Source organism: Cynocephalus volans, chromosome 14 (genome assembly GCF_027409185.1).
Source record: "Cynocephalus volans isolate mCynVol1 chromosome 14, mCynVol1.pri, whole genome shotgun sequence".
Classification (NCBI taxonomy): domain Eukaryota; kingdom Metazoa; phylum Chordata; class Mammalia; order Dermoptera; family Cynocephalidae; genus Cynocephalus; species Cynocephalus volans.
In genome coordinates this window covers 92,434,033-92,444,093 of record NC_084473.1, presented here as the reverse complement: position 1 = coordinate 92,444,093, position 10,061 = coordinate 92,434,033, and positions in this window count along the sequence as shown.

Here is a 10,061-nt window from a genome sequence, read left to right as displayed (position 1 = left end):
AAAGCTAGATGGAATAGGAATTCCTGTGATGCACCCAGATTCTGCTTTTCAACCACATGTTAAAATAGGGTCAAAAGGGGCCGACCCCGTGGCTAAGCACTAAGAATTCAACATAAGCTGGGCCATTCCTGTTCTCAAAGAGCTCAGAGTGTGCCATAGAAGACAGAAGGGCAGGAGGGTCCCAGTGCATAGTGGCACATGGAAAAATGTTACACATCACCATTAAAGCTCAAGGGGCCAGGGCTGTTGTCGCTTCCCCGGGGAATGACATGGTGGTTTTCTGCAATGGAAAGCCTTTGGCTTACCAACTACCTTTACTTGGTTCTCTCAGGATGAGCTGCAGGGTGGCAAGAAGGCAGAGTGAGAACCTAATTGCTCTGCACAAGGACATGCTAAGAAGCAGGTGTCTGTGGGCAGAGAAGATGTCCCAGGATGGGAGGGATGAGGGGCGGGGGAATGTAAGGTGGAAAAGGTTGGAAGGGAGAAGGCAGGAAACGAAGGGAGGAATAGGGCCAAATGAGCAGAGGATATGAACACAGACAATCTCCTAAGACAAAAATACAAACTGTAAGCAAGTGCAAAAATGTTTCTTCCTAGGTAAAGGTGTGCAGGGCAGAGACTTCTAGTGGCTGCTCCTCCTCTGCCAGGATTCTGAGTTGCTCCACTGCCACCCCAGGGGCGACTCCTGATGAACTCAGGCCATCACAGTGGTCCAACCTCCAGGACAGTGATTAGCTAAGAAATGAGACAGTGCTCAAAACAAGGAAGGTTATCTCTTGTGGGGTGCATTTAGGAGGTGCTGCAGCTGGAATGGCACACAAGAAGTTAGCTGAGAAAGCAGAAATGGGGGTGTAGCTCCAACAGTTAAATGTGTGGGCGGGTCGCCCAGTCCTGTGGCAATGGATGTAACCAGGCCTTGACTCCCCCTATGCCTGTGCTCTGCCCATGGGATGGCTGAGTCTGCTGGCTTGTGGGACTCCTTGCTTCCCACTGTAGTATAAGTGTGACATGGTCAGTCACCCAAAGGATGTCCTTGGTGGAAGATTAGGGTGCACAAATTCTGCAGGGGTCTACGGTGCCAGATCGTCATCTTTTAGAAGAGAGCCATTTGACAGGTACTGTATGTAGAGGAAGACCCCTCTGTGAGTCAGGCAGTGTGTCAGGAACCAGGGTCCCACAGTGGGTCCTGAGAGCCACTTGTCCACTTACTTCTCCATTTCCAAGTAAATGGGAAGATGGATATGGTGAATTCCTCAGGGGCCAATTACAATCTGGACTATGGGGCCTGAGATCACTGAAGGGCCAAGAAAAGATTGAGTCAAGTACCCTCCCACGGCTGCCAAGAGTGGGTGGGGAGAGAAACTGAGGGCCTGGGTCTCCCATGATGTCCGAACACTCACAGTAAGTCCACAGACAGTGTCAGAAGAAAGAGAGAGGTTTGCATGTGTTACACACGGGCATGATTATGAAGCAAAGGGTGGCCATCAGAGTCTCCTGCACTATTTGTTTACGGCCACAGTCACAATCTTGTCAGGAACCTTTCTCAACTCGAGAGAGAGAATGGGGTGCAAATGTGGTCAGCCTTGATGTTGTAAGGTAGAGTATGCAGAGAAGTAACTTGTAAGAAGAGGTACTATCAAAACTCAGTGCAAAAAGGTAAATAAAAATTATGCGCACTAACAGGAGGTTGCAGGAGACTCTTGACCCCTGAGGAGAGAGAAGGGGGCAGAGGTGACTGCACAGCTCCAACTGCGAGGCAGATGCCCAACAGTTGCTCAATTTTCTGAGACTAGCCTTAGTTAGAAAACAGGCCCAGATTTCTCAGACTTGCAGCCATCTCCAGAAGCAGTGAGGAATAGGCGTCAATGACCCCTAATCTCTTTACCCAGACATTGGTCCCTTACATAGGTAACATTTTCTTTTGGAATCAGGCAGCAAGTCTCTACGCAGAAATGCAAAGGTATTGCCAATCTTCCGATCAAACTCACAGCAAGGGAAGGAACTCACCCAACTTCCCACTTAAGGCAGAAATGCCCGACCTGTGCTTCCTGGGTTCTCCTCCCCTTCAGTCACTGCACTGATCCAGAACATTAGGCAAAGCTTTTGTCTGCCCAGCCTCTGTTGTCCCTTCTCTGAGCTACATCACCCCAGTTATTCTTCAGCAGTCACCCACTCCCTCACCCCAAACCACGTGGTTCTGGTTGGTGACCCTGCCTCAGAAGACACCAACTGGACAGGGCCAATCCTTGTCCCTGGCCCCAGTGACCACTTCAAGGAAGGGCAATGGCCAGCTGGGTCAGTGAGGGTGGCCTGGGCCAGGCTGGAAAGCAAAGAGGGTCACACTCCTCCTACATGGTTTCTGAGCTGTTGGACATGCACCTGGAGCTCTGAAGGCCATGAGAGGGACAGGAGCTGTCTGAGCATGAGGAGAGCAGAGCTGGGGATTCCTGACAGCGTCACCCCAGCACCTGGATTCCAGCCTCTGCACCTGAAGCCAGTGTGAGCATTTTTGACTCTGCAACTGAAACAGGAGTGGCTACTTATGCTAACTGGGTGCTTTTGGTTGCAAGCAACAGAAAACCAAGTTCCATTTACCTGAATGGTAAAGGAGACGTACTACCTTAAGGAGTTGGGGAGGCCAGATTTGGGGCAGGCTTCAGGAAAGGTTTGACTCTGTGGCTCAAGGATGTCCTCAAAGCTTAGTGGCTCTCTGCTCTGCCTCTGTGGGTCAATTCATCCTCGGGCTGGCTTCCTTCATGGTGACACCAGGGCTAGCTTCACATTCAAACTCCACCCTGTCCAAAATGAGAGGTGTGCCCCTCCGACAGATCTCTCAAATAAGCAAGAAAGCATCTTTCCCAGGAGTACCCAAAAACCCCTCACATCTCCTTGACTATTCCTGAACCAACTCCCATGGCCAGAGGGCTGCCATGCCTGGAGTGGCTTCCTCTAGGGGTTATGAGACAACCCCTATGGCGAGGTGACTGGCTGGCTTTCCCCAAATCACACAACCTGTGAGAGAGGGGCGTGTGTCCAAGTGGAAAGCTAGGTAATGCTGGGAGGGGGGCACGATATGAGGCCAGGACCTCCTTCACTACAACTGCTCCTGATGAGGAAGTCAAGGCAAGTGTGACCACTCCACCATCTTCTCTAAGTGGACTTCTCACATTACATTAGTAAACAGAATTCAGCATTATCAAAACCTGCAGATCCCACCTCTTAACCACCTGTCCTCTCTACAGTTTTCACCAGAATGATTCTTTTCTTAAACTTCACTGTTACCATCTTTAACTGTTAAATGAATTAAAAATCATGCCACCAATAACATTTCTGGGACCTAGAGTCCCATGACGGTGAACAAGGAACACAGGGTCTCTGCTTCTTACAAGCAAGTGTTTTACTCATTTCACTTGAGATCTGTGTGTGTGTCTCTCTCTCTCTCTCTGTGTGTGTTTCTGTCTGTCTCTATCTGTGTGTCTGTCTGTATTTGTGTGTGTGTCTGTCTGTCTGTCTCTCTCTCTCTCTCTGTGTGTGTCTGTCTGTCTTTGTGTGTGTGTCTGTCTGTCTGTCTCTGTCTGTGTGTGTGTGTGTACCCTGAGCAGGTACCAGTTGGTTCATGGGCTGCAGGCTGAGCAGGGGCAGGAAGCAGGATGGGGGTTGGAATGGGGTCACGTTCATGACAAGGTCAGCACCTGAGGGACCCCAGAGGCAGCACCCAACCATACCCAGGGGAAGGAGAGTCTCCTAAAACTACTGGGTGCTATTACCCCCAAGAGGACACCATGGAGTAAGCTAGGGGGTGCCCATCTGCTGCCCTACATGGGACTTCACTGATGCCAGCCAAGTAGGACAGCCACGTGGGAGGGGGAAGGGCACTGTCACAATGCATCAACATCGGAGGTCCCCACTTCCTTCTCCCCAAAGACCTGGCTTTTCGAAGGAACGTGGAAGAACGGGACTGTAAAGACCTCTTTTCTACCTGACGGCCATGCACTACCCAGCATTAACCGGAATCTCGCCCCTCTCTCTCAAACCCTTCCAGTGCTTCCGAAGGTTTAAGTGTTCTATCTTCAATGTTTCTCCTTCACATTTGTTTGAAAGAGCATATACATCCCAAACAAAACGTCCTTATATCAGGATACTTCAAAAATTTCATGGAAAGATTCATATTATCTTTTAACTCTATTTTTCCACAAACTTTCTGAAGTACCGTTTTATCTCCAAACTAAGAGAGCAATTATATATTTATTTTCTCTTTGAGCTAATGTTCCCCATAATCATTCTCGACTGCTAAATTATTAAAGGTCTTCACAAGGGGGAATCACACATGCTCATTTGTAGTTTGCTGCTACACGGACATAAAGAAAAAAATCCAAAGTCTGGGCATTACTTGTTCTCCCCGAATTGGACTCACCAAATCCTGGAAGTGATAAAGGTGCTGCAACAGGTCCCTGAGTACCCACTGAGGATGCGTTCAGAGAGCGTGAGTCATCCTCAGAGTGACACAGCTGCTGCAGAAGCCACTAACTACATGGGAAAGCAGGTGGGTGAAATCCTAAGGGCTAGGAAAAATTCCTAAAGCCTTGGGAGGGGACACAGAAACTGTGGGTGATTTTAAAAGAAGGGGGCAAAGTGCTGTGAGTGGCGCATCTGTCCTACCGCTACGCTTCTGTCCTGGTAAAATGGGGTTCTGTGACCCCTAGAGGCCCAGCAGCACCCGCTGACCACCGTCCAGCCTTCCTCACCAAGTCTCTGAACTTGGGGTTTTTTCCAACACTTGCATTCTTACTTCATAATGGAAGTTAGTGGAAAAGTAGCACAGTTTTGGACAATAAATCAGAGTGGTCATTGTGACTGACTGCTTAAGAAAAAGGAACATCTTCCAGAAGAAAAAGTAGGGTTCTGCAGCCAAAATGCCCAGGCCCACTGCCACCTCCCCACATGGCCAGGTAGAAAACAAACTAGATGGGACTGCATGAATTTAGCAGGACAACACCTATATTTACAAAATAGGAAATTATCTGCCTGATATATGCATACATGTAATGTCATCCAACCACAAAAAGAAACAAAGTACTGATATTACATGGTAGTTGGTAGTTGTCGAATTGCTACAACTTGAATGAACCTCACAAACATTACCCCAAGTGAAAGAAGCCAGACACAAAAGGTCACCTATTGTAACATTCTATATGAAATGTCCAGAATAGGCAAAGCCATTGAGACTGAAAGCAGATCAGTGGTTGCCAGGGGATTAAGTGAAGGGGACTAGAGAGTGATTAGTTCATGGGCACAGGGTGTTTTTCTGGGGTGATGAAAAAAGTTTTGGACTAGATAGAAGTGATGGCTCCACAACATGGTGTATACACTAAATGTCACTGAATTGTACGAAGTGGCTAACTGTATGTTATGTGCGTTTCACCTCTTCTCTCAGAGAAGAGAGAAAAAGGAAAGAAATACGGAGAAAGAGAGGGAGGGAAAGAAGAGAGAGAGAAAAAGAAACTATCTGCGTGAACATGTATTGCAGGGATGTCATTATGGGAGCTCCCCCATACACAGGCCACCTGAGACAGGATAAGACACGACCGGTGTTTCTCAGCCAGGCCATTGGCATTTGGGGCAGGACAGTATTCACTGGGTGACCACCTCATGCCCATGAGAAGCAGCAAATGCCAGCAGCACCCTCATTCACAATGAAAACCCAAACACACCCACACATTCCCTGCTGCCCTGGGAGGAAGCACTGACTTCATCAAAACATGGCCCCTCAAAGGACGGACAGCCAAGTGGTCAGAGCACAAACTCTGGGTCCAGGACACCCCCTTTGAATCTCATCTCTCCCACCCCTCTTCTGGTGACTTTGGGCAAGTTACTTGACATCTGTATGCCCCCATTTCTTCATATGGAGAAGTGGGAAAATAATAGTGCCAAATAGTGGGGATATCATTAAGAACAAGATAGTTAATACACTAAAAAGAAGATCTGGCACAGAGTACATGCTCAATACATTTTTTAGCTAATAAAAAAATTGCATATATTTATGGTATACAACACTATGTTTTGATATATGTGTATATTATGAAATGCTAAATCAAGCTACTTAACATATCATTTCCTCACATACTTACCTTTTTGTGTGTGTGGCGAGAACACTTAAAATCTACTTGCAATTTTCAAGAACACCATACATTGTTGTTAACTATAGTCACCATATTGTACAATAGAGTTCCTGATCTTATTTCTCCTAACTGAAATTTGGTATCTGTTGTGCCACGGCTGTGGCCTGGAATCCTCACAGCATCCATTGTCTAGCTCTTAATCCTGTTCGTGATGCCAATTGTAAAGCTAGGCGACCACGCTAGTTGTCGTGCTCTTTTACCTGCCGGTAATCCTGCCGACTGGGCCGATTGTTGAGCTAGGGCTGGGTCTGGAGCTCACAGACCCCTCAAGCCCATTGTCCAGACTGGGTCACAAATCCTTCATATGCCGGGCTGGGTCACCAGACACCTTCACGCAGGTCTATGAGCTAGGTAACCAGCCAAAAGGTCCTTGGAGCCATAGGTTGGAAAGCATGGCTGTGCGGGGCAGATGCCCAAGGCCGATGCCCGCCCACCTGCTTCACAAAACTAACTCTCTCTGTCTCTGTCTCTCTCTCTCTGTCTCAAGAACACAAGAATAGCAACAAAACTAAAAGGATTCATTGGTGCACATGCGCACTAACTCCACACACACACACACACACACAATTTGCTTACAAAGGATGCTGAACCACACCCAGCTGGACCCGAGGCAAGGGCCCTGACCAAACTATTCTATTTTCCCAACAGTATCCTCTGACTAACATCTCGCTACTCTGCCCCCAACCCCCAGCCTTCCAAGACCACTTTCTTCTCTCTGCTCCTACAAGGCCAACTTTTTCAGATTCCACATGTAAGTAAGATTGTGCAGTATTTGTCTTTTTGTGCCTGGCTTATTTCATTTAGCAAAATGTCCTCTATAGTTATCCACGGTGTCACCAACAACAGGATTTCCTTCTTTTTAAAGGCTGACTAGTAATCCTTTGTGTATATACCACATTTCCCTATATATTCATCTGTCAATGGACACTTAGGTTGCTTCCATATCTTGGCTACTGTGAATAATGCTGCAATGAACATGGAAGTACAAATACCTCTTCAATATACTGATTTCATTTTCTTTGGATATACAACCAAAAGTGAAATTACTGGATCATACGATAGTTCTATTTCAAGTTTTTGAGGAATCTCCACACTGCTGCTTATAGTGGCTGTGCTAGTTAGAGTCCCACCCACAATGCACAAGCATTCCCTTTCTTCCATATCCTCACCAACACTTGCTATCTCTTGTCTTTTTGATAATAGCCATTCCAACAGGTGTGAGGTGATATCTCATTGTGGTTTTAATTTGCATTTCCCAAATGATTAATGATGTTGAGCAGTTTTTCATATACCTGTTGGCCATATGTACGTCTTCTTTTAAGAAATGTCTGTTCAGGCCCTTTGTCTATTTTTTAATTGGGTTATTTATTTTCTTACTATTGAGTTGTTTGAGCTCCTTATATATTTTGAGTAGTAACCCCTTGTCAGATGTATGGTTCACAAGTATTTTCTCCTGTTCCACAGGTTGTCTCTTCACTCTGTTGATTATTTCCTTTGCTCTGCAGAAGCTTTTTCATTTGATGCAATCTCATTTGCCTATTTTTGTTTTTGTTGCCTGTGTTTTGGGGTCATTTCCAAAAAAATCTTTGGTCAAACCAATGCCAAGAAGCTTTTCCCTATGTTTTCTTCTCGTAGACTTAAGTTTTCTGTCTTCTGTATAAGTCTTCAATTCACTGTGAGTTGATCTTCGTATGTGCTCAATAAATTTAGCGATGGTATTATTATTATTGAGAGTACAGGAAAGCCCTAAACCTCTTTGTGATACAAAAGTAACTGGGAGCATTCGCAAAACTCACCTACCTTTCATCTTTTACTTTTCACTGCCCATGTTCTAGAAGTGGTTGGAGCATGCAAGTGGGGTGAGGAAGGGCTCCCAGGAGCTCTGCCACCCAAGGGCATCAGGACTCAAGGCATCAAGAGGCATCAAAACTTTCCGCCCATCCCTCAAAGCAAATGGTCATAACACATCACCCCAGAACGTCCCAAGGGAAGAGGGAAAGAAGGAAACTTTCTACATGCATAGTCAACAATCCTTTTTCCAATATACAATTTTTTTTAAGGTTGAGGAAACTAATCTAAGAGGTTGACAGTGCCCCTTAATAATGTCACATGGTGGACATAGCACAAAGCAGTACTATAATTGTCTTAATGCCTAGACCTGGGAAGAGATGCTCTTGAAATATTTAAATGTTCTCAAAATAATTAAAGAGCCTTTACAGAATTGCCCATATCAAAAACATGCTTTGTTCTCATGTGATTTTTTTAAAAAAAAATCAACATACTGTCATGATTTTAGCTGGTGGATACGCATAAGAGAAGACAGGAACAGCTGTCGTGGAGGGCCCTGGGACTCTCTGCCCACCGTGCTGTGTTTCCTTCTAGGAGTGAAAGCCCTGCTAGATGGTTATTACACAGGCAGGGGCACGGAGTCTGACAAGGCCCTTGAAATATGCTGTCCCTTGCAGGTTTGTGGGACTAATTAACAAGAGAATGTGCAAAAATCTTTCTGCCCTCTCCTTTCCCACTGCTGGTGACATACACAAGAAAAACCACAAGCCCACCGATCCCTTGCATTCCTTCGGTTTACACTTTCTCTGAGCACTTGAATGCAACAACGTGGAAGGAAGCCACATATAAGAAGGTGGTTAGACCAAATGCCTTAGGGGTCTCTTCCAGTCCCAAGGGTTTTGATTTCATGTCTCTTCATTTCTGCCCATGTATTCAGCACAAACTCTCTGAGATCCTACTGGATGACAACCCACCATGCTGGGCTTGGAGATCCAGCACTTCTCGAGAAATGACTTTCCAATTGAGGGCAGAGGTAGAGACTTCTATTTAAATTTAACACACATGCAAGTTCTTGTTCTTACTCTTACTCTGTAACATTCTCCACTTGGGGTGAATTGTGTCACCCCCATCCCTAGTACCTCAGAATGTGACTGGATTTGGAGATAAGGGCTTTACAAGGATAATTTAGTTAAAATGGGGGCCCTAATTCATTACAGCTTGGCCTCCTTATAAAAAGTGGGAATTTGGAGACAAACAGGTACAGAGTGAACAGTAGGTGAGGACACAGGACACCATCTACAAGCCAAGAAGGGAAGCCCAGAACAGATCCTTCCCTCACAGCCCTCAGAAGAAACTCATCCTACCAACACCATGATCTTGAACTTCTGGTCTCCAGAACTCTTAGACAATAAATTTACGTCATTTACTCCAAAGTCACACATTGGAAATGACTGCTCTGGGGATCTGAAGACCAGAGGTCTCATCTTAGCTTTACCACTCCAAGCCTGGTGAACCCAAGCAAGCCACTTTTCCCTGAGCCTTTGTTTCCTCCTTTACAAATGGGCAAGTTGACCCCAAGAGTCCCCTCCAACATGAACAACCGATGATTCCATGGCCCCCCTGGACTGGGCCAAGAACTAACTGCCACGTCAGCTACAATCTAACAATGTTCTGACTCTGAGAAATTCCCAAGTTCCAGCATCGAAACAAATGGACATCCCCAGTATTCCTCTGGCCCTAGCCACATTAGACTGTGACTTTCCAAAGAACAGGGCCAGTGGATCCCCCACTCTCAAGTCCTCAGTGCCGGCTGACAGAGGCCCTGACACAAGCTTCTTCTTGGAGCATTCTTAACGCTCTCAACTGCTTGTCCAGAGGTCTGGACCCTAGACCCAAGAAACATCATAAAACTTGGCATTAGAGTTTGCAAATACAAAAGCCACATCTTAAACATCACAAATTAGAACTGTGGTTTGGCAAAATATTTTTGTGCTCCTTTGAGGACCTGAAACTCCAAGAATAGTAGAAAACAGAATGTCTGGGATATTTATATACAGGTTAAGAGTCTCTAATCCAAAAATCCAAACTCCTAAA